Below are 26,718 nucleotides of genomic sequence, written 5' to 3'. Positions count from 1 at the left end.
CTAACGGCCGGCCGGCCCTCGCTGCACCTGCACCTGCACCTGCACCTGCAGCTACAGCTGCAGCCCCAGCCCCAGCCCCAGCCCCTTGCTTCTCGTCCTGGAGCCCCCCTCCTCTCCCCCAGCTTCAGAAGAACCAGAAGTTCTCCCTTCTCTGCCTAGCAGCCTTTTATGGCCCTGAGAACTCTTAGCAGCTCCCCTCTGGCAGACTCCCTTCCAATCTTCCCTCAGAGGCTCATGCTTTCTACGCCCGCCCGGCACAGTCAGTTTCTCTTGCATTTTTCTGCATTCCCTGTCTCCCATTTGTATGAGCCTGCCTCCCTTCCCGCCCACAGGGCACAATGCTCCAGCTAGGCCGAATCCTCACCCTGTAGAGCGGAAGAATTACTTTTCGGCTACGTCTACACGGGCATGATTTTCCGGAAATGCTTAAAACGGAACAGTTTTCCGTTATAATTATTTCCGGGAAAAGCGCGTCTACATTGGCAGGATGCTTTTCCGGAAAAGCGTCCGTGCCAATGTAGACGCGCTTTTCCGCCAAAAAGCCCCGATGGTCATTTTCGCGATCGGGGCTTTTTTGCGGAAAAGAAATCTGTGCTGTCAACACTGGCCCTTTTCCGGAACAGTTTTCCGGAAAAGGACTTTTGCCCGAACGGGAGCAGCATAGTTTTTCCGGAAAAGCACTGACGATTTTACAGTAGATCGTCAGCGCTTTTCCGGAAATTCAAGTGGCCAGTGTAGACAGCTGGCAAGTTATTCCGGAAAAGCGGCTGATTTTCCGGAATAAGTGGCCAGTGTAGACGCAGCCTTCCTGTCTTGCGCACGACGCTGCTGCCGCCGCTAGCCCGCCCCAGAACGACGTTCGCTGCTCTGGCAACCGTCTTACTCTCCCGACTCCCGTTTACCTCGCGGTCCTCTGTGACAGCCAGCCTCTCCCTGGCCCTCTCCCCTGCTGCGCCGATTCTTGTCCGCGGTGTTCCTTCCTAGACAGCCGTTTCCCATTTTCTCTCTCTCTCTCCCCCCCCCTCCCTCTCTGCCACCGTGCACGCCGGCGCAAGCAACGGATCGATCGTTCGTAAGCGGAGTACTTTGCATTCGGCCTCATTGAACTTCATCCTAGTCTCTCCAAACCATTTCTCCGCTTTGTCCAGATCATTTCGAATTGCGAGGATCCCGTCCTCCACGGCACCTGCAACCCCCTCCCAGCTCGGGGTCCTCCGCAGTCTTGATAAGCGTACTCTCTACGCCGCCCATCCGAATGGCCGAGGAAGGGAACCGGGCCCGCAAGGCATCCCTGCCGGACCCCCGCTCGTTACGCCCTTCCGGCGAGGCTGGGCACTACGGCGATAACTATTCCCCGGGAACGGTATCCCTGACCCTTTAGCAGCCCCCTGACGGTAGGTCCGTCCGGCTTGCGTTTGGCTAGCGAGCGCGTTCGTGCGCAAGTCACGCGAGACGGTACCCACAGCTTTCCCAAAGACAGCCCGGCTTGCGTTTGGCTAGCGAGCGCGTTCGTGCGCAAGTCACGCGAGACGGTACCCACAGCTTTCCTGAAGACAGCAGATATACCCTTTCGATAGGTTGTCCCTTCCCCCTCTTCGGGAATCTCTTCCGCCTGCCGCGAGTTTTCTGAAATAATCCTCCATGTCTCAGGTGTCACCCCAGTCAGCTCCTTGAGTACGGAGGGGGGTGGGGGGGAAGGGGGGGGAAGAGGCATTTCATCGCACTGCCTCGGTATCTCGGCCTTCGCAACATCCTCCGGCCTAGGCCCCAACTCCGTGGCTGCCGGGAAACAGATTGCAGGGTGTTTAAGCACCCTGCGACAACCAGCTCGCCCTGTCCCCTCCCGCCCCTCGGAGTGTTGCGAGTTCCCTTCGTAGCTCTTCGCTGCCCGCTTCGGACGAAAGTATCAGGCGGCCTTTTTGCACCGTCCGCAGCGTTTGCCGCCTCACCCTTTCCCCAGAACACTGACGAACACGTTCCACGGTGCAGACGAAATAAGCTCTTTCGAAAGAAGCAGCGCCGTTGGCGCGGCTCAAACGGCGTAGCTTATTTCGAGCCGCGGCTGCGGCGTAGACGCGCCCAACCGGACCGGGAAGGTCGGCCTACGGTCCGCGAAATGCAGTCCTGCCGCGTAAGCCGATCCCACGGCTACGCGTTTTGCGTTTCTCTTTCCCGTGCCATCAAGTCCGTTCGACGCTGAACGCCTCTGAAGGAACGGGCCTTCCGTTCTACCTGCGGGCCGAGAGTCACATCTGGATGCGGATGCGGATGCGGATGGGGGAGGGCGGGGGCCGCACCTCCCTGACACCTGGCGACCTGAATGGTGTTTCTCTGTTGCTTCCCAAAGCTCCGCTAATTGCACCTCGGCCTGGGAGCCTCTTCCTGCTCTTCAGCGTGGTTCTCCGCCCAAGGCCCCCGCCAGGCAGCGGCGGATATAGGGCAGGGCGAGCGGGGCGGCTGCTTCAATAGGCCCCGCGCCAGCGCCAGGGGCGGACTGGCCCGGCGGGATACCGGGAATTTCCCGGTGGGCCGTCCGCCGAAGGACCGGCGGGCGGCTGCTGGAGGAGGAGAAGGAGATTGGGGGGGGAGGGAGGACTGTGACGGGGCGCCGCAGCCCCGCCCTTGAAATTCCCCGGCGCCGGCCAGCACGGCCCACGTGGGGCCGAGGGAGCGCATGCGCGGCGTGACCTCACGGCCCGGGACTTTAAAACCGCGCGGCCCAGCGTTGCACCTCTCTGATTTCTGACGGTAGGAAGTCAGTGCTTTTGCGGAAATTCAAGCGGCCAGTGTAGACGGCAGCTGGCAAGTTTTTCCGGAAAAGCGGCTGTTTTTCCGGAAAACGTGGCCAGTCTACACACAGCCCGTGAGGAGTGGGCACAGGGGTGGGATGACCCCTTTTTTCTATGTTTTCTCCAAAGGCCCCCCCGGCAGAACTCTCATCCGCCCCTGCTGCCAGGGAGGGAAGCCTCAGCAGCCCCATTTTGCCAAAGGGAGAAGGGAGGCCCGGAAGAGGTGGGGTGACGTGCCCGGGGTTAGCCAGGAGGGCTGGAGGTGTGGGGCGTGTGCGCGTGTGCGGGAGGGGGAGCGGAAAGGGCGGATGCTTCTCCTAGTGGGAGGGGGGAAGATTCCTGTGCCTCCCCGGAGGGCTCCTGCCTTCTCCCCCCCACCCCACCCCGCCCCCGCTTCCTTCTTGCCCCCCCGTGTGCTCCGGATGCGCCCGGCTCCGGAGGGCGACGGGCCCGGCTCGGCCGGGGTGTCGGGGGATGGGGTGGGGGGGGGAGAGCGGAAGCCGCACGGAGCCGGTGCCTCCCGAGTGGCGGCCCCCGCCCGAGCCAGCCCCTGCCGGGTGTGCGGGCCGCAGCCGGGGAGAGCGCCGGCGGGGTCGGGAGTCGGGGTGCAGCAGCGCCGCCGGGCTCCTCGCCGCCGAAGCGGGGCTCAGGCCGGAGAGGGGAGAGAGAGAGAGCGCGAGAGAGCGGGCGGGGGCGTGTCCCGGGCGGAGGGGCGGAGCGGCGTGAGCACGTATGCAGATGCGGGCGCGAGCGGAGGCTTGTGGGAGCGGGAGCGGGCTGGCGAGCGGGGCCCGCCTTGGGCGAGCGGGGCTCGGTTGTGGGTGTCGGGGGCGGCTTGGGGGCGGGGGCGGGCGGTAGGGGAGCGTTTGGGGCGCGGCGGTGCGGGTGCGCGAGGCGGCGTCCCCCGTGATGTGAGAGGGTTTGGGCGGTGGGGGGCAGGCGGTGGTTGTGCGGGTGGAACTCATACTTACCTGGCAGGGGAGATACCATGATCACGAAGGTGGTTTTCCCAGGGTGAGGCTCATCCATTGCACTGCGGGTGTGCTGACCCCTGCGATTTCCCCAAATGCGGGAAACTCGACTGCATAATTTGTGGTAGTGGGGGACTGCGTTCGCGCTTTCCCCTGGCGCTGTCTGTGAAGAATAGACCGAGTGACGGGCGAACGGAGAGGGAAGGTTGGTGCTTGTGTCCTCGCTCTGCGGCGAACTTCGCTCGCTTTCCGCCTTTCTTTTTCTCCGCTCTCGGAGCCTGCTCCGCGCTCCGGCGTGGCCAGGCCCGGGGTGGGCTCTTTTCTCTGCTTCTTCCGTCATCTCCTGGGAAGCGCATCGCTTTCCTAGGCCGTTGGTGCCCCTCTTCAGCCACCCTGCTCGCTCGCCTTACAGGAAGTTTCCCCTAACGGCCGGCCGGCCCTCGCTGCACCTGCACCTGCACCTGCACCTGCACCTGCAGCTACAGCTGCAGCCCCAGCCCCAGCCCCAGCCCCAGCCCCTTGCTTCTCGTCCTGGAGCCCCCCTCCTCTCCCCCAGCTTCAGAAGAACCAGAAGTTCTCCCTTCTCTGCCTAGCAGCCTTTTATGGCCCTGAGAACTCTTAGCAGCTCCCCTCTGGCAGACTCCCTTCCAATCTTCCCTCAGAGGCTCATGCTTTCTACGCCCGCCCGGCACAGTCAGTTTCTCTTGCATTTTTCTGCATTCCCTGTCTCCCATTTGTATGAGCCTGCCTCCCTTCCCGCCCACAGGGCACAATGCTCCAGCTAGGCCGAATCCTCACCCTGTAGAGCGGAAGAATTACTTTTCGGCTACGTCTACACGGGCATGATTTTCCGGAAATGCTTAAAACGGAACAGTTTTCCGTTATAATTATTTCCGGGAAAAGCGCGTCTACATTGGCAGGATGCTTTTCCGGAAAAGCGTCCGTGCCAATGTAGACGCGCTTTTCCGCCAAAAAGCCCCGATGGTCATTTTCGCGATCGGGGCTTTTTTGCGGAAAAGAAATCTGTGCTGTCAACACTGGCCCTTTTCCGGAACAGTTTTCCGGAAAAGGACTTTTGCCCGAACGGGAGCAGCATAGTTTTTCCGGAAAAGCACTGACGATTTTACAGTAGATCGTCAGCGCTTTTCCGGAAATTCAAGGGGCCAGTGTAGACAGCTGGCAAGTTATTCCGGAAAAGCGGCTGATTTTCCGGAATAAGTGGCCAGTGTAGACGCAGCCTTCCTGTCTTGCGCACGACGCTGCTGCCGCCGCTAGCCCGCCCCAGAACGACGTTCGCTGCTCTGGCAACCGTCTTACTCTCCCGACTCCCGTTTACCTCGCGGTCCTCTGTGACAGCCAGCCTCTCCCTGGCCCTCTCCCCTGCTGCGCCGATTCTTGTCCGCGGTGTTCCTTCCTAGACAGCCGTTTCCCATTTTCTCTCTCTCTCTCCCCCCCCCTCCCTCTCTGCCACCGTGCACGCCGGCGCAAGCAACGGATCGATCGTTCGTAAGCGGAGTACTTTGCATTCGGCCTCATTGAACTTCATCCTAGTCTCTCCAAACCATTTCTCCGCTTTGTCCAGATCATTTCGAATTGCGAGGATCCCGTCCTCCACGGCACCTGCAACCCCCTCCCAGCTCGGGGTCCTCCGCAGTCTTGATAAGCGTACTCTCTACGCCGCCCATCCGAATGGCCGAGGAAGGGAACCGGGCCCGCAAGGCATCCCTGCCGGACCCCCGCTCGTTACGCCCTTCCGGCGAGGCTGGGCACTACGGCGATAACTATTCCCCGGGAACGGTATCCCTGACCCTTTAGCAGCCCCCTGACGGTAGGTCCGTCCGGCTTGCGTTTGGCTAGCGAGCGCGTTCGTGCGCAAGTCACGCGAGACGGTACCCACAGCTTTCCCGAAGACAGCCCGGCTTGCGTTTGGCTAGCGAGCGCGTTCGTGCGCAAGTCACGCGAGACGGTACCCACAGCTTTCCCAAAGACAGCCCGGCTTGCGTTTGGCTAGCGAGCGCGTTCGTGCGCAAGTCACGCGAGACGGTACCCACAGCTTTCCCAAAGACAGCCCGGCTTGCGTTTGGCTAGCGAGCGCGTTCGTGCGCAAGTCACGCGAGACGGTACCCACAGCTTTCCCAAAGACAGCCCGGCTTGCGTTTGGCTAGCGAGCGCGTTCGTGCGCAAGTCACGCGAGACGGTACCCACAGCTTTCCTGAAGACAGCAGATATACCCTTTCGATAGGTTGTCCCTTCCCCCTCTTCGGGAATCTCTTCCGCCTGCCGCGAGTTTTCTGAAATAATCCTCCATGTCTCAGGTGTCACCCCAGTCAGCTCCTTGAGTACGGAGGGGGGTGGGGGGGAAGGGGGGGGAAGAGGCATTTCATCGCACTGCCTCGGTATCTCGGCCTTCGCAACATCCTCCGGCCTAGGCCCCAACTCCGTGGCTGCCGGGAAACAGATTGCAGGGTGTTTAAGCACCCTGCGACAACCAGCTCGCCCTGTCCCCTCCCGCCCCTCGGAGTGTTGCGAGTTCCCTTCGTAGCCCTTCGCTGCCCGCTTCGGACGAAAGTATCAGGCGGCCTTTTTGCACCGTCCGCAGCGTTTGCCGCCTCACCCTTTCCCCAGAACACTGACGAACACGTTCCACGGTGCAGACGAAATAAGCTCTTTCGAAAGAAGCAGCGCCGTTGGCGCGGCTCAAACGGCGTAGCTTATTTCGAGCCGCGGCTGCGGCGTAGACGCGCCCAACCGGACCGGGAAGGTCGGCCTACGGTCCGCGAAATGCAGTCCTGCCGCGTAAGCCGATCCCACGGCTACGCGTTTTGCGTTTCTCTTTCCCGTGCCATCAAGTCCGTTCGACGCTGAACGCCTCTGAAGGAACGGGCCTTCCGTTCTACCTGCGGGCCGAGAGTCACATCTGGATGCGGATGCGGATGCGGATGGGGGAGGGCGGGGGCCGCACCTCCCTGACACCTGGCGACCTGAATGGTGTTTCTCTGTTGCTTCCCAAAGCTCCGCTAATTGCACCTCGGCCTGGGAGCCTCTTCCTGCTCTTCAGCGTGGTTCTCCGCCCAAGGCCCCCGCCAGGCAGCGGCGGATATAGGGCAGGGCGAGCGGGGCGGCTGCTTCAATAGGCCCCGCGCCAGCGCCAGGGGTGGACTGGCCCGGCGGGATACCGGGAATTTCCTGGTGGGCCGTCTGCCGAAGGACCGGCGGGCGGCTGCTGGAGGAGGAGAAGGAGATTGGGGGGGGAGGGAGGACTGTGACGGGGCGCCGCAGCCCCGCCCTTGAAATTCCCCGGCGCCGGCCAGCACGGCCCACGTGGGGCCGAGGGAGCGCATGCGCGGCGTGACCTCACGGCCCGGGACTTTAAAACCGCGCGGCCCAGCGTTGCACCTCTCTGATTTCTGACAGTAGGAAGTCAGTGCTTTTGCGGAAATTCAAGCGGCCAGCGTAGACGGCAGCTGGCAAGTTTTTCCGGAAAAGCGGCTGTTTTTCCGGAAAACGTGGCCAGTCTACACACAGCCCGTGAGGAGTGGGCACAGGGGTGGGATGACCCCTTTTTTCTATGTTTTCTCCAAAGGCCCCCCCGGCAGAACTCTCATCCGCCCCTGCTGCCAGGGAGGGAAGCCTCAGCAGCCCCATTTTGCCAAAGGGAGAAGGGAGGCCCGGAAGAGGTGGGGTGACGTGCCCGGGGTTAGCCAGGAGGGCTGGAGGTGTGGGGCGTGTGCGCGTGTGCGGGAGGGGGAGCGGAAAGGGCGGATGCTTCTCCTAGTGGGAGGGGGGAAGATTCCTGTGCCTCCCCGGAGGGCTCCTGCCTTCTCCCCCCCACCCCACCCCGCCCCCGCTTCCTTCTTGCCCCCCCGTGTGCTCCGGATGCGCTCGGCTCCGGAGGGCGACGGGCCCGGCTCGGCCGGGGTGTCGGGGGATGGGGTGGGGGGGGGAGAGCGGAAGCCGCACGGAGCCGGTGCCTCCCGAGTGGCGGCCCCCGCCCGAGCCAGCCCCTGCCGGGTGTGCGGGCCGCAGCCGGGGAGAGCGCCGGCGGGGTCGGGAGTCGGGGTGCAGCAGCGCCGCCGGGCTCCTCGCCGCCGAAGCGGGGCTCAGGCCGGAGAGGGGAGAGAGAGAGAGCGCGAGAGAGCGGGCGGGGGCGTGTCCCGGGCGGAGGGGCGGAGCGGCGTGAGCACGTATGCAGATGCGGGCGCGAGCGGAGGCTTGTGGGAGCGGGAGCGGGCTGGCGAGCGGGGCCCGCCTTGGGCGAGCGGGGCTCGGTTGTGGGTGTCGGGGGCGGCTTGGGGGCGGGTGCGGGCGGTAGGGGAGCGTTTGGGGCGCGGCGGTGCGGGTGCGCGAGGCGGCGTCCCCCGTGATGTGAGAGGGTTTGGGCGGTGGGGGGCAGGCGGTGGTTGTGCGGGTGGAACTCATACTTACCTGGCAGGGGAGATACCATGATCACGAAGGTGGTTTTCCCAGGGTGAGGCTCATCCATTGCACTGCGGGTGTGCTGACCCCTGCGATTTCCCCAAATGCGGGAAACTCGACTGCATAATTTGTGGTAGTGGGGGACTGCGTTCGCGCTTTCCCCTGGCGCTCTCTGTGAAGAATAGAGTGAGTGACGGGCGAACGGAGAGGGAACGTTGGTGCTTGTGTCCTCGCTCTGCGGCGAACTTCGCTCGCTTTCCGCCTTTCTTTTTCTCCGCTCTCGGACCCTGCTCCGCGCTCCGGCGTGGCCAGGCCCGGGGTGGGCTCTTTTCTCTGCTTCTTCCGTCATCTCCTGGGAAGCGCATCGCTTTCCTAGGCCGTTGGTGCCCCTCTTCAGCCACCCTGCTCGCTCGCCTTACAGGAAGTTTCCCCTAACGGCCGGCCGGCCCTCGCTGCACCTGCACCTGCACCTGCAGCTACAGCTGCAGCTGCAGCCCCAGCCCCAGCCCCAGCCCCAGCCCCAGCCCCAGCCCCAGCCCCTTGCTTCTCGTCCTGGAGCCCCCCTCCTCTCCCCCAGCTTCAGAAGAACCAGAAGTTCTCCCTTCTCTGCCTAGCAGCCTTTTATGGCCCTGAAAGCTCTTAGCAGCTCCCCTCTGGCAGACTCCCTTCCAATCTTCCCTCAGAGGCTCATGCTTTCTACGCCCGCCCGGCACAGTCAGTTTCTCTTGCATTTTTCTGCATTCCCTGTCTCCCATTTGTATGAGCCCGCCTCCCTTCCCGCCCACAGGGCACAATGCTCCAGCTAGGCCGAATCCTCACCCTGTAGAGCGGAAGAATTACTTTTCGGCTACGTCTACACGGGCATGATTTTCCGGAAATGCTTAAAACGGAACAGTTTTCCGTTATAATTATTTCCGGGAAAAGCGCGTCTACATTGGCAGGATGCTTTTCCGGAAAAGCGTCCGTGCCAATGTAGACGCGCTTTTCCGCCAAAAAGCCCCGATGGTCATTTTCGCGATCGGGGCTTTTTTGCGGAAAAGAAATCTGTGCTGTCAACACTGGCCCTTTTCCGGAACAGTTTTCCGGAAAAGGACTTTTGCCCGAACGGGAGCAGCATAGTTTTTCCGGAAAAGCACTGACGATTTTACAGTAGATCGTCAGCGCTTTTCCGGAAATTCAAGTGGCCAGTGTAGACAGCTGGCAAGTTATTCCGGAAAAGCGGCTGATTTTCCGGAATAAGTGGCCAGTGTAGACGCAGCCTTCCTGTCTTGCGCACGACGCTGCTGCCGCCGCTAGCCCGCCCCAGAACGACGTTCGCTGCTCTGGCAACCGTCTTACTCTCCCGACTCCCGTTTACCTCGCGGTCCTCTGTGACAGCCAGCCTCTCCCTGGCCCTCTCCCCTGCTGCGCCGATTCTTGTCCGCGGTGTTCCTTCCTAGACAGCCGTTTCCCATTTTCTCTCTCTCTCTCCCCCCCCCTCCCTCTCTGCCACCGTGCACGCCGGCGCAAGCAACGGATCGATCGTTCGTAAGCGGAGTACTTTGCATTCGGCCTCATTGAACTTCATCCTAGTCTCTCCAAACCATTTCTCCGCTTTGTCCAGATCATTTCGAATTGCGAGGATCCCGTCCTCCACGGCACCTGCAACCCCCTCCCAGCTCGGGGTCCTCCGCAGTCTTGATAAGCGTACTCTCTACGCCGCCCATCCGAATGGCCGAGGAAGGGAACCGGGCCCGCAAGGCATCCCTGCCGGACCCCCGCTCGTTACGCCCTTCCGGCGAGGCTGGGCACTACGGCGATAACTATTCCCCGGGAACGGTATCCCTGACCCTTTAGCAGCCCCCTGACGGTAGGTCCGTCCGGCTTGCGTTTGGCTAGCGAGCGCGTTCGTGCGCAAGTCACGCGAGACGGTACCCACAGCTTTCCCGAAGACAGCCCGGCTTGCGTTTGGCTAGCGAGCGCGTTCGTGCGCAAGTCACGCGAGACGGTACCCACAGCTTTCCTGAAGACAGCAGATATACCCTTTCGATAGGTTGTCCCTTCCCCCTCTTCGGGAATCTCTTCCGCCTGCCGCGAGTTTTCTGAAATAATCCTCCATGTCTCAGGTGTCACCCCAGTCAGCTCCTTGAGTACGGAGGGGGGTGGGGGGGAAGGGGGGAAGAGGCATTTCATCGCACTGCCTCGGTATCTCGGCCTTCGCAACATCCTCCGGCCTAGGCCCCAACTCCGTGGCTGCCGGGAAACAGATTGCAGGGTGTTTAAGCACCCTGCGACAACCAGCTCGCCCTGTCCCTTCCCGCCCCTCGGAGTGTTGCGAGTTCCCTTCGTAGCTCTTCGCTGCCCGCTTCGGACGAAAGTATCAGGCGGCCTTTTTGCACCGTCCGCAGCGTTTGCCGCCTCACCCTTTCCCCAGAACACTGACGAACACGTTCCACGGTGCAGACGAAATAAGCTCTTTCGAAAGAAGCAGCGCCGTTGGCGCGGCTCAAACGGCGTAGCTTATTTCGAGCCGCGGCTGCGGCGTAGACGCGCCCAACCGGACCGGGAAGGTCGGCCTACGGTCCGCGAAATGCAGTCCTGCCACGTAAGCCGATCCCACGGCTACGCGTTTTGCGTTTCTCTTTCCCGTGCCATCAAGTCCGTTCGACGCTGAACGCCTCTGAAGGAACGGGCCTTCCGTTCTACCTGCGGGCCGAGAGTCACATCTGGATGCGGATGCGGATGCGGATGGGGGAGGGCGGGGGCCGCACCTCCCTGACACCTGGCGACCTGAATGGTGTTTCTCTGTTGCTTCCCAAAGCTCCGCTAATTGCACCTCGGCCTGGGAGCCTCTTCCTGCTCTTCAGCGTGGTTCTCCGCCCAAGGCCCCCGCCAGGCAGCGGCGGATATAGGGCAGGGCGAGCGGGGCGGCTGCTTCAATAGGCCCCGCGCCAGCGCCAGGGGCGGACTGGCCCGGCGGGATACCGGGAATTTCCCGGTGGGCCGTCCGCCGAAGGACCGGCGGGCGGCTGCTGGAGGAGGAGAAGGAGATTGGGGGGGAAGGGAGGACTGTGACGGGGCGCCGCAGCCCCGCCCTTGAAATTCCCTGGCGCCGGCCAGCACGGCCCACGTGGGGCCGAGGGAGCGCATGCGCGGCGTGACCTCACGGCCCGGGACTTTAAAACCGCGCGGCCCAGCGTTGCACCTCTCTGATTTCTGACAGTAGGAAGTCAGTGCTTTTGCGGAAATTCAAGCGGCCAGCGTAGACGGCAGCTGGCAAGTTTTTCCGGAAAAGCGGCTGTTTTTCCGGAAAACGTGGCCAGTCTACACACAGCCCGTGAGGAGTGGGCACAGGGGTGGGATGACCCCTTTTTTCTATGTTTTCTCCAAAGGCCCCCCCGGCAGAACTCTCATCCGCCCCTGCTGCCAGGGAGGGAAGCCTCAGCAGCCCCATTTTGCCAAAGGGAGAAGGGAGGCCCGGAAGAGGTGGGGTGACGTGCCCGGGGTTAGCCAGGAGGGCTGGAGGTGTGGGGCGTGTGCGCGTGTGCGGGAGGGGGAGCGGAAAGGGCGGATGCTTCTCCTAGTGGGAGGGGGGAAGATTCCTGTGCCTCCCCGGAGGGCTCCTGCCTTCTCCCCCCCACCCCACCCCGCCCCCGCTTCCTTCTTGCCCCCCCGTGTGCTCCGGATGCGCTCGGCTCCGGAGGGCGACGGGCCCGGCTCGGCCGGGGTGTCGGGGGATGGGGTGGGGGGGGGAGAGCGGAAGCCGCACGGAGCCGGTGCCTCCCGAGTGGCGGCCCCCGCCCGAGCCAGCCCCTGCCGGGTGTGCGGGCCGCAGCCGGGGAGAGCGCCGGCGGGGTCGGGAGTCGGGGTGCAGCAGCGCCGCCGGGCTCCTCGCCGCCGAAGCGGGGCTCAGGCCGGAGAGGGGAGAGAGAGAGAGCGCGAGAGAGCGGGCGGGGGCGTGTCCCGGGCGGAGGGGCGGAGCGGCGTGAGCACGTATGCAGATGCGGGCGCGAGCGGAGGCTTGTGGGAGCGGGAGCGGGCTGGCGAGCGGGGCCCGCCTTGGGCGAGCGGGGCTCGGTTGTGGGTGTCGGGGGCGGCTTGGGGGCGGGTGCGGGCGGTAGGGGAGCGTTTGGGGCGCGGCGGTGCGGGTGCGCGAGGCGGCGTCCCCCGTGATGTGAGAGGGTTTGGGCGGTGGGGGGCAGGCGGTGGTTGTGCGGGTGGAACTCATACTTACCTGGCAGGGGAGATACCATGATCACGAAGGTGGTTTTCCCAGGGTGAGGCTCATCCATTGCACTGCGGGTGTGCTGACCCCTGCGATTTCCCCAAATGCGGGAAACTCGACTGCATAATTTGTGGTAGTGGGGGACTGCGTTCGCGCTTTCCCCTGGCGCTCTCTGTGAAGAATAGACCGAGTGACGGGCGAACGAAGAGGGAAAGTTGGTGCTTGTGTCCTCGCTCTGCGGCGAACTTCGCTCGCTTTCCGCCTTTCTTTTTCTCCGCTCTCGGACCCTGCTCCGCGCTCCGGCGTGGCCAGGCCCGGGGTGGGCTCTTTTCTCTGCTTCTTCCGTCATCTCCTGGGAAGCGCATCGCTTTCCTAGGCCGTTGGTGCCCCTCTTCAGCCACCCTGCTCGCTCGCCTTACAGGAAGTTTCCCCTAACGGCCGGCCGGCCCTCGCTGCACCTGCACCTGCACCTACACCTGCAGCTACAGCTGCAGCCCCAGCCCCAGCCCCAGCCCCAGCCCCTTGCTTCTCGTCCTGGAGCCCCCCTCCTCTCCCCCAGCTTCAGAAGAACCAGAAGTTCTCCCTTCTCTGCCTAGCAGCCTTTTATGGCCCTGAAAACTCTTAGCAGCTCCCCTCTGGCAGACTCCCTTCCAATCTTCCCTCAGAGGCTCATGCTTTCTACGCCCGCCCGGCACAGTCAGTTTCTCTTGCATTTTTCTGCATTCCCTGTCTCCCATTTGTATGAGCCCGCCTCCCTTCCCGCCCACAGGGCACAATGCTCCAGCTAGGCCGAATCCTCACCCTGTAGAGCGGAAGAATTACTTTTCGGCTACGTCTACACGGGCATGATTTTCCGGAAATGCTTAAAACGGAACAGTTTTCCGTTATAATTATTTCCGGGAAAAGCGCGTCTACATTGGCAGGATGCTTTTCCGGAAAAGCGTCCGTGCCAATGTAGACGCGCTTTTCCGCCAAAAAGCCCCGATGGTCATTTTCGCGATCGGGGCTTTTTTGCGGAAAAGAAATCTGTGCTGTCAACACTGGCCCTTTTCCGGAACAGTTTTCCGGAAAAGGACTTTTGCCCGAACGGGAGCAGCATAGTTTTTCCGGAAAAGCACTGACGATTTTACAGTAGATCGTCAGCGCTTTTCCGGAAATTCAAGGGGCCAGTGTAGACAGCTGGCAAGTTATTCCGGAAAAGCGGCTGATTTTCCGGAATAAGTGGCCAGTGTAGACGCAGCCTTCCTGTCTTGCGCACGACGCTGCTGCCGCCGCTAGCCCGCCCCAGAACGACGTTCGCTGCTCTGGCAACCGTCTTACTCTCCCGACTCCCGTTTACCTCGCGGTCCTCTGTGACAGCCAGCCTCTCCCTGGCCCTCTCCCCTGCTGCGCCGATTCTTGTCCGCGGTGTTCCTTCCTAGACAGCCGTTTCCCATTTTCTCTCTCTCTCTCCCCCCCCCTCCCTCTCTGCCACCGTGCACGCCGGCGCAAGCAACGGATCGATCGTTCGTAAGCGGAGTACTTTGCATTCGGCCTCATTGAACTTCATCCTAGTCTCTCCAAACCATTTCTCCGCTTTGTCCAGATCATTTCGAATTGCGAGGATCCCGTCCTCCACGGCACCTGCAACCCCCTCCCAGCTCGGGGTCCTCCGCAGTCTTGATAAGCGTACTCTCTACGCCGCCCATCCGAATGGCCGAGGAAGGGAACCGGGCCCGCAAGGCATCCCTGCCGGACCCCCGCTCGTTACGCCCTTCCGGCGAGGCTGGGCACTACGGCGATAACTATTCCCCGGGAACGGTATCCCTGACCCTTTAGCAGCCCCCTGACGGTAGGTCCGTCCGGCTTGCGTTTGGCTAGCGAGCGCGTTCGTGCGCAAGTCACGCGAGACGGTACCCACAGCTTTCCTGAAGACAGCCCGGCTTGCGTTTGGCTAGCGAGCGCGTTCGTGCGCAAGTCACGCGAGACGGTACCCACAGCTTTCCTGAAGACAGCAGATATACCCTTTCGATAGGTTGTCCCTTCCCCCTCTTCGGGAATCTCTTCCGCCTGCCGCGAGTTTTCTGAAATAATCCTCCATGTCTCAGGTGTCACCCCAGTCAGCTCCTTGAGTACGGAGGGGGGTGGGGGGGAAGGGGGGGAAGAGGCATTTCATCGCACTGCCTCGGTATCTCGGCCTTTGCAACATCCTCCGGCCTAGGCCCCAACTCCGTGGCTGCCGGGAAACAGATTGCAGGGTGTTTAAGCACCCTGCGACAACCAGCTCGCCCTGTCCCTTCCCGCCCCTCGGAGTGTTGCGAGTTCCCTTCGTAGCTCTTCGCTGCCCGCTTCGGACGAAAGTATCAGGCGGCCTTTTTGCACCGTCCGCAGCGTTTGCCGCCTCACCCTTTCCCCAGAACACTGACGAACACGTTCCACGGTGCAGACGAAATAAGCTCTTTCGAAAGAAGCAGCGCCGTTGGCGCGGCTCAAACGGCGTAGCTTATTTCGAGCCGCGGCTGCGGCGTAGACGCGCCCAACCGGACCGGGAAGGTCGGCCTACGGTCCGCGAAATGCAGTCCTGCCGCGTAAGCCGATCCCACGGCTACGCGTTTTGCGTTTCTCTTTCCCGTGCCATCAAGTCCGTTCGACGCTGAACGCCTCTGAAGGAACGGGCCTTCCGTTCTACCTGCGGGCCGAGAGTCACATCTGGATGCGGATGCGGATGGGGGAGGGCGGGGGCCGCACCTCCCTGACACCTGGCGACCTGAATGGTGTTTCTCTGTTGCTTCCCAAAGCTCCGCTAATTGCACCTCGGCCTGGGAGCCTCTTCCTGCTCTTCAGCGTGGTTCTCCGCCCAAGGCCCCCGCCAGGCAGCGGCGGATATAGGGCAGGGCGAGCGGGGCGGCTGCTTCAATAGGCCCCGCGCCAGCGCCAGGGGCGGACTGGCCCGGCGGGATACCGGGAATTTCCCGGTGGGCCGTCCGCCGAAGGACCGGCGGGCGGCTGCTGGAGGAGGAGAAGGAGATTGGGGGGGGAGGGAGGACTGTGACGGGGCGCCGCAGCCCCGCCCTTGAAATTCCCCGGCGCCGGCCAGCACGGCCCACGTGGGGCCGAGGGAGCGCATGCGCGGCGTGACCTCACGGCCCGGGACTTTAAAACCGCGCGGCCCAGCGTTGCACCTCTCTGATTTCTGACAGTAGGAAGTCAGTGCTTTTGCGGAAATTCAAGCGGCCAGCGTAGACGGCAGCTGGCAAGTTTTTCCGGAAAAGCGGCTGTTTTTCCGGAAAACGTGGCCAGTCTACACACAGCCCGTGAGGAGTGGGCACAGGGGTGGGATGACCCCTTTTTTCTATGTTTTCTCCAAAGGCCCCCCCGGCAGAACTCTCATCCGCCCCTGCTGCCAGGGAGGGAAGCCTCAGCAGCCCCATTTTGCCAAAGGGAGAAGGGAGGCCCGGAAGAGGTGGGGTGACGTGCCCGGGGTTAGCCAGGAGGGCTGGAGGTGTGGGGCGTGTGCGCGTGTGCGGGAGGGGGAGCGGAAAGGGCGGATGCTTCTCCTAGTGGGAGGGGGGAAGATTCCTGTGCCTCCCCGGAGGGCTCCTGCCTTCTCCCCCCCACCCCACCCCGCCCCCGCTTCCTTCTTGCCCCCCCGTGTGCTCCGGATGCGCCCGGCTCCGGAGGGCGACGGGCCCGGCTGGGCCGGCGTGTCGGGGGATGGGGGGGGGGGGGGGGAGAGCGGAAGCCGCACGGAGCCGGTGCCTCCCGAGTGGCGGCCCCCGCCCGAGCCAGCCCCTGCCGGGTGTGCGGGCCGCAGCCGGGGAGAGCGCCGGCGGGGTCGGGAGTCGGGGTGCAGCAGCGCCGCCGGGCTCCTCGCCGCCGAAGCGGGGCTCAGGCCGGAGAGGGGAGAGAGAGAGAGCGGGCGGGGGCGTGTCCCGGGCGGAGGGGCGGAGCGGCGTGAGCACGTATGCAGATGCGGGCGCGAGCGGAGGCTTGTGGGAGCGGGAGCGGGCTGGCGAGCGGGGCCCGCCTTGGGCGAGCGGGGCTCGGTTGTGGGTGTCGGGGGCGGCTTGGGGGCGGGTGCGGGCGGTAGGGGAGCGTTTGGGGCGCGGCGGTGCGGGTGCGCGAGGCGGCGTCCCCCGTGATGTGAGAGGGTTTGGGCGGTGGGGGGCAGGCGGTGGTTGTGCGGGTGGAACTCATACTTACCTGGCAGGGGAGATACCATGATCACGAAGGTGGTTTTCCCAGGGTGAGGCTCATCCATTGCACTGCGGGTGTGCTGACCCCTGCGATTTCCCCAAATGCGGGAAACTCGACTGCATAATTTGTGGTAGTGGGGGACTGCGTTCGCGCTTTCCCCTGGCGCTCTCTGTGAAGAATAGACCGAGTGACGGGCGAACGGAGAGGGAACGTTGGTGCTTGTGTCCTCGCTCTGCGGCGAACTTCGCTCGCTTTCCGCCTTTCTTTTTCTCCGCTCTCGGACCCTGCTCCGCGCTCCGGCGTGGCCAGGCCCGGGGTGGGCTCTTTTCTCTGCTTCTTCCGTCATCTCCTGGGAAGCGCATCGCTTTCCTAGGCCATTGGTGCCCCTCTTCAGCCACCCTGCTCGCTCGCCTTACAGGAAGTTTCCCCTAACGGCCGGCCGGCCCTCGCTGCACCTGCACCTGCACCTACACCTGCAGCTACAGCTGCAGCCCCAGCCCCAGCCCCAGCCCCAGCCCCTTGCTTCTCGTCCTGGAGCCCCCCTCCTCTCCCCCAGCTTCAGAAGAACCAGAAGTTCTCCCTTCTCTGCCTAGCAGCCTTTTATGGCCCTGAAAACTCTTAGCAGCTCCCCTCTGGCAGACTCCCTTCCAATCTTCCCTCAGAGGCTCATGCTTTCTACGCCCGCCCGGCACAGTCAGTTTCTCTTGCATTTTTCTGCATTCCCTGTCTCCCATTTGTATGAGCCCGCCTCCCTTCCCGCCCACAGGGCACAATGCTCCAGCTAGGCCGAATCCTCACCCTGTAGAGCGGAAGAATTACTTTTCGGCTACGTCTACACGGGCATGATTTTCCGGAAATGCTTAAAACGGAACAGTTTTCCGTTATAATTATTTCCGGGAAAAGCGCGTCTACATTGGCAGGATGCTTTTCCGGAAAAGCGTCCGTGCCAATGTAGACGCGCTTTTCCGCCAAAAAGCCCCGATGGTCATTTTCGCGATCGGGGCTTTTTTGCGGAAAAGAAATCTGTGCTGTCAACACTGGCCCTTTTCCGGAACAGTTTTCCGGAAAAGGACTTTTGCCCGAACGGGAGCAGCATAGTTTTTCCGGAAAAGCACTGACGATTTTACAGTAGATCGTCAGCGCTTTTCCGGAAATTCAAGTGGCCAGTGTAGACAGCTGGCAAGTTATTCCGGAAAAGCGGCTGATTTTCCGGAATAAGTGGCCAGTGTAGACGCAGCCTTCCTGTCTTGCGCACGACGCTGCTGCCGCCGCTAGCCCGCCCCAGAACGACGTTCGCTGCTCTGGCAACCGTCTTACTCTCCTGACTCCCGTTTACCTCGCGGTCCTCTGTGACAGCCAGCCTCTCCCTGGCCCTCTCCCCTGCTGCGCCGATTCTTGTCCGCGGTGTTCCTTCCTAGACAGCCGTTTCCCATTTTCTCTCTCTCTCTCCCCCCCCCCCCTCCCTCTCTGCCACCGTGCACGCCGGCGCAAGCAACGGATCGATCGTTCGTAAGCGGAGTACTTTGCATTCGGCCTCATTGAACTTCATCCTAGTCTCTCCAAACCATTTCTCCGCTTTGTCCAGATCATTTCGAATTGCGAGGATCCCGTCCTCCACGGCACCTGCAACCCCCTCCCAGCTCGGGGTCCTCCGCAGTCTTGATAAGCGTACTCTCTACGCCGCCCATCCGAATGGCCGAGGAAGGGAACCGGGCCCGCAAGGCATCCCTGCCGGACCCCCGCTCGTTACGCCCTTCCGGCGAGGCTGGGCACTACGGCGATAACTATTCCCCAGGAACGGTATCCCTGACCCTTTAGCAGCCCCCTGACGGTAGGTCCGTCCGGCTTGCGTTTGGCTAGCGAGCGCGTTCGTGCGCAAGTCACGCGAGACGGTACCCACAGCTTTCCCAAAGACAGCCCGGCTTGCGTTTGGCTAGCGAGCGCGTTCGTGCGCAAGTCACGCGAGACGGTACCCACAGCTTTCCCAAAGACAGCCCGGCTTGCGTTTGGCTAGCGAGCGCGTTCGTGCGCAAGTCACGCGAGACGGTACCCACAGCTTTCCTGAAGACAGCAGATATACCCTTTCGACAGGTTGTCCCTTCCCCCTCTTCGGGAATCTCTTCCGCCTGCCGCGAGTTTTCTGAAATAATCCTCCATGTCTCAGGTGTCACCCCAGTCAGCTCCTTGAGTACGGAGGGGGGTGGGGGGGAAGGGGGGGGAAGAGGCATTTCATCGCACTGCCTCGGTATCTCGGCCTTCGCAACATCCTCCGGCCTAGGCCCCAACTCCGTGGCTGCCGGGAAACAGATTGCAGGGTGTTTAAGCACCCTGCGACAACCAGCTCGCCCTGTCCCCTCCCGCCCCTCGGAGTGTTGCGAGTTCCCTTCGTAGCTCTTCGCTGCCCGCTTCGGACGAAAGTATCAGGCGGCCTTTTTGCACCGTCCGCAGCGTTTGCCGCCTCACCCTTTCCCCAGAACACTGACGAACACGTTCCACGGTGCAGACGAAATAAGCTCTTTCGAAAGAAGCAGCGCCGTTGGCGCGGCTCAAACGGCGTAGCTTATTTCGAGCCGCGGCTGCGGCGTAGACGCGCCCAACCGGACCGGGAAGGTCGGCCTACGGTCCGCGAAATGCAGTCCTGCCGCGTAAGCCGATCCCACGGCTACGCGTTTTGCGTTTCTCTTTCCCGTGCCATCAAGCCCGTTCGACGCTGAACGCCTCTGAAGGAACGGGCCTTCCGTTCTACCTGCGGGCCGAGAGTCACATCTGGATGCGGATGCGGATGCGGATGGGGGAGGGCGGGGGCCGCACCTCCCTGACACCTGGCGACCTGAATGGTGTTTCTCTGTTGCTTCCCAAAGCTCCGCTAATTGCACCTCGGCCTGGGAGCCTCTTCCTGCTCTTCAGCGTGGTTCTCCGCCCAAGGCCCCCGCCAGGCAGCGGCGGATATAGGGCAGGGCGAGCGGGGCGGCTGCTTCAATAGGCCCCGCGCCAGCGCCAGGGGCGGACTGGCCCGGCGGGATACCGGGAATTTCCCGGTGGGCCGTCCGCCGAAGGACCGGCGGGCGGCTGCTGGAGAAGGAGATTTGGGGGGGGAGGGAGGACTGTGACGGGGCGCCGCAGCCCCGCCCTTGAAATTCCCCGGCGCCGGCCAGCACGGCCCACGTGGGGCCGAGGGAGCGCATGCGCGGCGTGACCTCACGGCCCGGGACTTTAAAACCGCGCGGCCCAGCGTTGCACCTCTCTGATTTCTGACAGTAGGAAGTCAGTTCTTTTGCGGAAATTCAAGCGGCCAGCGTAGACGGCAGCTGGCAAGTTTTTCCGGAAAAGCGGCTGTTTTTCCGGAAAACGTGGCCAGTCTACACACAGCCCGTGAGGAGTGGGCACAGGGGTGGGATGACCCCTTTTTTCTATGTTTTCTCCAAAGGCCCCCCCGGCAGAACTCTCATCCGCCCCTGCTGCCAGGGAGGGAAGCCTCAGCAGCCCCATTTTGCCAAAGGGAGAAGGGAGGCCCGGAAGAGGTGGGGTGACGTGCCCGGGGTTAGCCAGGAGGGCTGGAGGTGTGGGGCGTGTGCGCGTGTGCGGGAGGGGGAGCGGAAAGGGCGGATGCTTCTCCTAGTGGGAGGGGGGAAGATTCCTGTGCCTCCCCGGAGGGCTCCTGCCTTCTCCCCCCCCACCCCACCCCGCCCCCGCTTCCTTCTTGCCCCCCCGTGTGCTCCGGATGCGCCCTCCCCCTTCCGCATCCGCATCCGCATCCAGATGTGACTCTCGGCCCGCAGGTAGAACGGAAGGCCCGTTCCTTCAGAGGCGTTCAGCGTCGAACGGACTTGATGGCACGGGAAAGAGAAACGCAAAACGCGTAGCCGTGGGATCGGCTTACGCGGCAGGACTGCATTTCGCGGACCGTAGGCCGACCTTCCCGGTCCGGTTGGGCGCGTCTACGCCGCAGCCGCGGCTCGAAATAAGCTACGCCGTTTGAGCCGCGCCAACGGCGCTGCTTCTTTCGAAAGAGCTTATTTCGTCTGCACCGTGGAACGTGTTCGTCAGTGTTCTGGGGAAAGGGTGAGGCGGCAAACGCTGCGGACGGTGCAAAAAGGCCGCCTGATACTTTCGTCCGAAGCGGGCAGCGAAGAGCTACGAAGGGAACTCGCAACACTCCGAGGGGCGGGAGGGGACAGGGCGAGCTGGTTGTCGCAGGGTGCTTAAACACCCTGCAATCTGTTTCCCGGCAGCCACGGAGTTGGGGCCTAGGCCGGAGGATGTTGCGAAGGCCGAGATACCGAGGCAGTGCGATGAAATGCCTCTTCCCCCCCCTTCCCCCCCACCCCCCTCCGTACTCAAGGAGCTGACTGGGGTGACACCTGAGACATGGAGGATTATTTCAGAAAACTCGCGGCAGGCGGAAGAGATTCCCGAAGAGGGGGAAGGGACAACCTATCGAAAGGGTATATCTGCTGTCTTCAGGAAAGCTGTGGGTACCGTCTCGCGTGACTTGCGCACGAACGCGCTCGCTAGCCAAACGCAAGCCGGGCTGTCTTCGGGAAAGCTGTGGGTACCGTCTCGCGTGACTTGCGCACGAACGCGCTCGCTAGCCAAACGCAAGCCGGACGGACCTACCGTCAGGGGGCTGCTAAAGGGTCAGGGATACCGTTCCCGGGGAATAGTTATCGCCGTAGTGCCCAGCCTCGCCGGAAGGGCGTAACGAGCGGGGGTCCGGCAGGGATGCCTTGCGGGCCCGGTTCCCTTCCTCGGCCATTCGGATGGGCGGCGTAGAGAGTACGCTTATCAAGACTGCGGAGGACCCCGAGCTGGGAGGGGGTTGCAGGTGCCGTGGAGGACGGGATCCTCGCAATTCGAAATGATCTGGACAAAGCGGAGAAATGGTTTGGAGAGACTAGGATGAAGTTCAATGAGGCCGAATGCAAAGTACTCCGCTTACGAACGATCGATCCGTTGCTTGCGCCGGCGTGCACGGTGGCAGAGAGGGAGGGGGGGGGAGAGAGAGAGAGAAAATGGGAAACGGCTGTCTAGGAAGGAACACCGCGGACAAGAATCGGCGCAGCAGGGGAGAGGGCCAGGGAGAGGCTGGCTGTCACAGAGGACCGCGAGGTAAACGGGAGTCGGGAGAGTAAGACGGTTGCCAGAGCAGCGAACGTCGTTCTGGGGCGGGCTAGCGGCGGCAGCAGCGTCGTGCGCAAGACAGGAAGGCTGCGTCTACACTGGCCACTTATTCCGGAAAATCAGCCGCTTTTCCGGAATAACTTGCCAGCTGTCTACACTGGCCCCTTGAATTTCCGGAAAAGCGCTGACGATCTACTGTAAAATCGTCAGTGCTTTTCCGGAAAAACTATGCTGCTCCCGTTCGGGCAAAAGTCCTTTTCCGGAAAACTGTTCCGGAAAAGGGCCAGTGTTGACAGCACAGATTTCTTTTCCGCAAAAAAGCCCCGATCGCGAAAATGACCATCGGGGCTTTTTGGCGGAAAAGCGCGTCTACATTGGCACGGACGCTTTTCCGGAAAAGCATCCTGCCAATGTAGACGCGCTTTTCCCGGAAATAATTATAACGGAAAACTGTTCCGTTTTAAGCATTTCCGGAAAATCATGCCCGTGTAGACGTAGCCGAAAAGTAATTCTTCCGCTCTACAGGGTGAGGATTCGGCCTAGCTGGAGCATTGTGCCCTGTGGGCGGGAAGGGAGGCAGGCTCATACAAATGGGAGACAGGGAATGCAGAAAAATGCAAGAGAAACTGACTGTGCCGGGCGGGCGTAGAAAGCATGAGCCTCTGAGGGAAGATTGGAAGGGAGTCTGCCAGAGGGGAGCTGCTAAGAGTTTTCAGGGCCATAAAAGGCTGCTAGGCAGAGAAGGGAGAACTTCTGGTTCTTCTGAAGCTGGGGGAGAGGAGGGGGGCTCCAGGACGAGAAGCAAGGGGCTGGGCCTGGGGCTGGGGCTGGGGCTGCAGCTGTAGCTGCAGGTGTAGGTGCAGGTGCAGGTGCAGGTGCAGCGAGGGCCGGCCGGCCGTTAGGGGAAACTTCCTGTAAGGCGAGCGAGCGAGCGAGCGAGCGAGCAGGGTGGCTGAAGAGGGGCACCAACGGCCTAGGAAAGCGATGCGCTTCCCAGGAGATGACGGAAGAAGCAGAGAAAAGAGCCCACCCCGGGCCTGGCCACGCCGGAGCGCGGAGCAGGGTCCGAGAACGGAGAAAAAGAAAGGCGGAAAGCGAGCGAAGTTCGCCGCAGAGCGAGGACACAAGCACCAACCTTCCCTCTCCGTTCGCCCGTCACTCGGTCTATTCTTCACAGAGAGCGCCAGGGGAAAGCGCGAACGCAGTCCCCCACTACCACAAATTATGCAGTCGAGTTTCCCGCATTTGGGGAAATCGCAGGGGTCAGCACACCCGCAGTGCAATGGATGAGCCTCACCCTGGGAAAACCACCTTCGTGATCATGGTATCTCCCCTGCCAGGTAAGTATGAGTTCCACCCGCACAACCACCGCCTGCCCCCCACCGCCCAAACCCTCTCACATCACGGGGGACGCCGCCTCGCGCACCCGCACCGCCGCGCCCCAAACGCTCCCCTACCGCCCGCACCCGCCCCCAAGCCGCCCCCGACACCCACAACCGAGCCCCGCTCGCCCAAGGCGGGCCCCGCTCGCCAGCCCGCTCCCGCTCCCACAAGCCTCCGCTCGCGCCCGCATCTGCATACGTGCTCACGCCGCTCCGCCCCTCCGCCCGGGACACGCCCCCGCCCGCTCTCTCGCGCTCTCTCTCCCCTCTCCGGCCTGAGCCCCGCTTCGGCGGCGAGGAGCCCGGCGGCGCTGCTGCACCCCGACTCCCGACCCCGCCGGCGCTCTCCCCGGCTGCGGCCCGCACACCCGGCAGGGGCTGGCTCGGGCGGGGGCCGCCACTCGGGAGGCACCGGCTCCGTGCGGCTTCCGCTCTCCCCCCCCCCCACCCCATCCCCCGACACCCCGGCCCAGCCGGGCCCGTCGCCCTCCGGAGCCGGGCGCATCCGGAGCACACGGGGGGGCAAGAAGGAAGCGGGGGCGGGGTGGGGTGGGGGGGGAGAAGGCAGGAGCCCTCCGGGGAGGCACAGGAATCTTCCCCCCTCCCACTAGGAGAAGCATCCGCCCTTTCCGCTCCCCCTCCCGCACACGCGCACACGCCCCACACCTCCAGCCCTCCTGGCTAACCCCGGGCACGTCACCCCACCTCTTCCGGGCCTCCCTTCTCCCTTTGGCAAAATGGGGCTGCTGAGGCTTCCCTCCCTGGCAGCAGGGGCGGATGAGAGTTCTGCCGGGGGGGCCTTTGGAGAAAACATAGAAAAAAGGGGTCATCCCACCCCTGTGCCCACTCCTCACGGGCTGTGTGTAGACTGGCCACGTTTTCCGGAAAAACAGCCGCTTTTCCGGAAAAACTTGCCAGCTGCCGTCTACACTGGCCGCTTGAATTTCCACAAAAGCACTGACTTCCTACCGTCAGAAATCAGAGAGGTGCAACGCTGGGCCGCGCGGTTTTAAAGTCCCGGGCCGTGAGGTCACGCCGCGCATGCGCTCCCTCGGCCCCACGTGGGCCGTGCTGGCCGGCGCCGGGGAATTTCAAGGGCGGGGCTGCGGCGCCCCGTCACAGTCCTCCCTCCCCCCCCAATCTCCTTCTCCTCCTCCAGCAGCCGCCCGCCGGTCCTTCGGCGGACGGCCCACCGGGAAATTCCCGGTATCCCGCCGGGCCAGTCCGCCCCTGGCGCTGGCGCGGGGCCTATTGAAGCAGCCGCCCCGCTCGCCCTGCCCTATATCCGCCGCTGCCTGGCGGGGGCCTTGGGCGGAGAACCACGCTGAAGAGCAGGAAGAGGCTCCCAGGCCGAGGTGCAATTAGCGGAGCTTTGGGAAGCAACAGAGAAACACCATTCAGGTCGCCAGGTGTCAGGGAGGTGCGGCCCCCGCCCTCCCCCATCCGCATCCGCATCCGCATCCAGATGTGACTCTCGGCCCGCAGGTAGAACGGAAGGCCCGTTCCTTCAGAGGCGTTCAGCGTCGAACGGACTTGATGGCACGGGAAAGAGAAACGCAAAACGCGTAGCCGTGGGATCGGCTTACGCGGCAGGACTGCATTTCGCGGACCGTAGGCCGACCTTCCCGGTCCGGTTGGGCGCGTCTACGCCGCAGCCGCGGCTCGAAATAAGCTACGCCGTTTGAGCCGCGCCAACGGCGCTGCTTCTTTCGAAAGAGCTTATTTCGTCTGCACCGTGGAACGTGTTCGTCAGTGTTCTGGGGAAAGGGTGAGGCGGCAAACGCTGCGGACGGTGCAAAAAGGCCGCCTGATACTTTCGTCCGAAGCGGGCAGCGAAGAGCTACGAAGGGAACTCGCAACACTCCGAGGGGCGGGAGGGGACAGGGCGAGCTGGTTGTCGCAGGGTGCTTAAACACCCTGCAATCTGTTTCCCGGCAGCCACGGAGTTGGGGCCTAGGCCGGAGGATGTTGCGAAGGCCGAGATACCGAGGCAGTGCGATGAAATGCCTCTTCCCCCCCCTTCCCCCCCACCCCCCTCCGTACTCAAGGAGCTGACTGGGGTGACACCTGAGACATGGAGGATTATTTCAGAAAACTCGCGGCAGGCGGAAGAGATTCCCGAAGAGGGGGAAGGGACAACCTATCGAAAGGGTATATCTGCTGTCTTCAGGAAAGCTGTGGGTACCGTCTCGCGTGACTTGCGCACGAACGCGCTCGCTAGCCAAACGCAAGCCGGGCTGTCTTTGGGAAAGCTGTGGGTACCGTCTCGCGTGACTTGCGCACGAACGCGCTCGCTAGCCAAACGCAAGCCGGACGGACCTACCGTCAGGGGGCTGCTAAAGGGTCAGGGATACCGTTCCCGGGGAATAGTTATCGCCGTAGTGCCCAGCCTCGCCGGAAGGGCGTAACGAGCGGGGGTCCGGCAGGGATGCCTTGCGGGCCCGGTTCCCTTCCTCGGCCATTCGGATGGGCGGCGTAGAGAGTACGCTTATCAAGACTGCGGAGGACCCCGAGCTGGGAGGGGGTTGCAGGTGCCGTGGAGGACGGGATCCTCGCAATTCGAAATGATCTGGACAAAGCGGAGAAATGGTTTGGAGAGACTAGGATGAAGTTCAATGAGGCCGAATGCAAAGTACTCCGCTTACGAACGATCGATCCGTTGCTTGCGCCGGCGTGCACGGTGGCAGAGAGGGAGGGGGGGGGAGAGAGAGAGAGAAAATGGGAAACGGCTGTCTAGGAAGGAACACCGCGGACAAGAATCGGCGCAGCAGGGGAGAGGGCCAGGGAGAGGCTGGCTGTCACAGAGGACCGCGAGGTAAACGGGAGTCGGGAGAGTAAGACGGTTGCCAGAGCAGCGAACGTCGTTCTGGGGCGGGCTAGCGGCGGCAGCAGCGTCGTGCGCAAGACAGGAAGGCTGCGTCTACACTGGCCACTTATTCCGGAAAATCAGCCGCTTTTCCGGAATAACTTGCCAGCTGTCTACACTGGCCCCTTGAATTTCCGGAAAAGCGCTGACGATCTACTGTAAAATCGTCAGTGCTTTTCCGGAAAAACTATGCTGCTCCCGTTCGGGCAAAAGTCCTTTTCCGGAAAACTGTTCCGGAAAAGGGCCAGTGTTGACAGCACAGATTTCTTTTCCGCAAAAAAGCCCCGATCGCGAAAATGACCATCGGGGCTTTTTGGCGGAAAAGCGCGTCTACATTGGCACGGACGCTTTTCCGGAAAAGCATCCTGCCAATGTAGACGCGCTTTTCCCGGAAATAATTATAACGGAAAACTGTTCCGTTTTAAGCATTTCCGGAAAATCATGCCCGTGTAGACGTAGCCGAAAAGTAATTCTTCCGCTCTACAGGGTGAGGATTCGGCCTAGCTGGAGCATTGTGCCCTGTGGGCGGGAAGGGAGGCAGGCTCATACAAATGGGAGACAGGGAATGCAGAAAAATGCAAGAGAAACTGACTGTGCCGGGCGGGTGTAGAAAGCATGAGCCTCTGAGGGAAGATTGGAAGGGAGTCTGCCAGAGGGGAGCTGCTAAGAGCTTTCAGGGCCATAAAAGGCTGCTAGGCAGAGAAGGGAGAACTTCTGGTTCTTCTGAAGCTGGGGGAGAGGAGGGGGGCTCCAGGACGAGAAGCAAGGGGCTGGGCCTGGGGCTGGGGCTGGG

The 26,718-nt window shown here is 62.6% G+C and overlaps 5 non-coding genes across 5 annotated transcripts; 4 read left to right on the top strand and 1 right to left on the bottom strand.

The window, feature by feature from the left end:
* Positions 1 to 3,752: 3,752 nt before the first annotated feature.
* Positions 3,753 to 3,916, top strand: LOC142830696 (U1 spliceosomal RNA). The gene has a single exon (XR_012906138.1). It is a non-coding gene; the product is annotated as a U1 spliceosomal RNA (small nuclear RNA).
* A 4,261-nt stretch (positions 3,917 to 8,177) lies between these two features.
* On the top strand, positions 8,178 to 8,341 carry LOC142830698 (U1 spliceosomal RNA). The gene has a single exon (XR_012906140.1). It is a non-coding gene; the product is annotated as a U1 spliceosomal RNA (small nuclear RNA).
* Positions 8,342 to 12,381: 4,040 nt separating this feature from the next.
* On the top strand, positions 12,382 to 12,545 carry LOC149523902 (U1 spliceosomal RNA). Its single transcript, XR_016350316.1, has one exon. It is a non-coding gene; the product is annotated as a U1 spliceosomal RNA (small nuclear RNA).
* A 4,009-nt stretch (positions 12,546 to 16,554) lies between these two features.
* Positions 16,555 to 16,718, top strand: LOC149523901 (U1 spliceosomal RNA). The gene has a single exon (XR_016350315.1). It is a non-coding gene; the product is annotated as a U1 spliceosomal RNA (small nuclear RNA).
* Positions 16,719 to 22,861: 6,143 nt separating this feature from the next.
* On the bottom strand, positions 22,862 to 23,025 carry LOC142830699 (U1 spliceosomal RNA). The gene has a single exon (XR_012906141.1). It is a non-coding gene; the product is annotated as a U1 spliceosomal RNA (small nuclear RNA).
* Positions 23,026 to 26,718: the final 3,693 nt, after the last annotated feature.

The sequence above is a fragment of the Pelodiscus sinensis genome, chromosome 9 (genome assembly GCF_052426305.1).
Source record: "Pelodiscus sinensis isolate ZL-2025 chromosome 9, ASM5242630v1, whole genome shotgun sequence".
Taxonomy (NCBI): Eukaryota; Metazoa; Chordata; order Testudines; family Trionychidae; genus Pelodiscus; species Pelodiscus sinensis.
The sequence above is the reverse complement of the archived record's forward strand: the minus strand, read 5'-3'. Positions and strand labels throughout refer to the sequence as shown.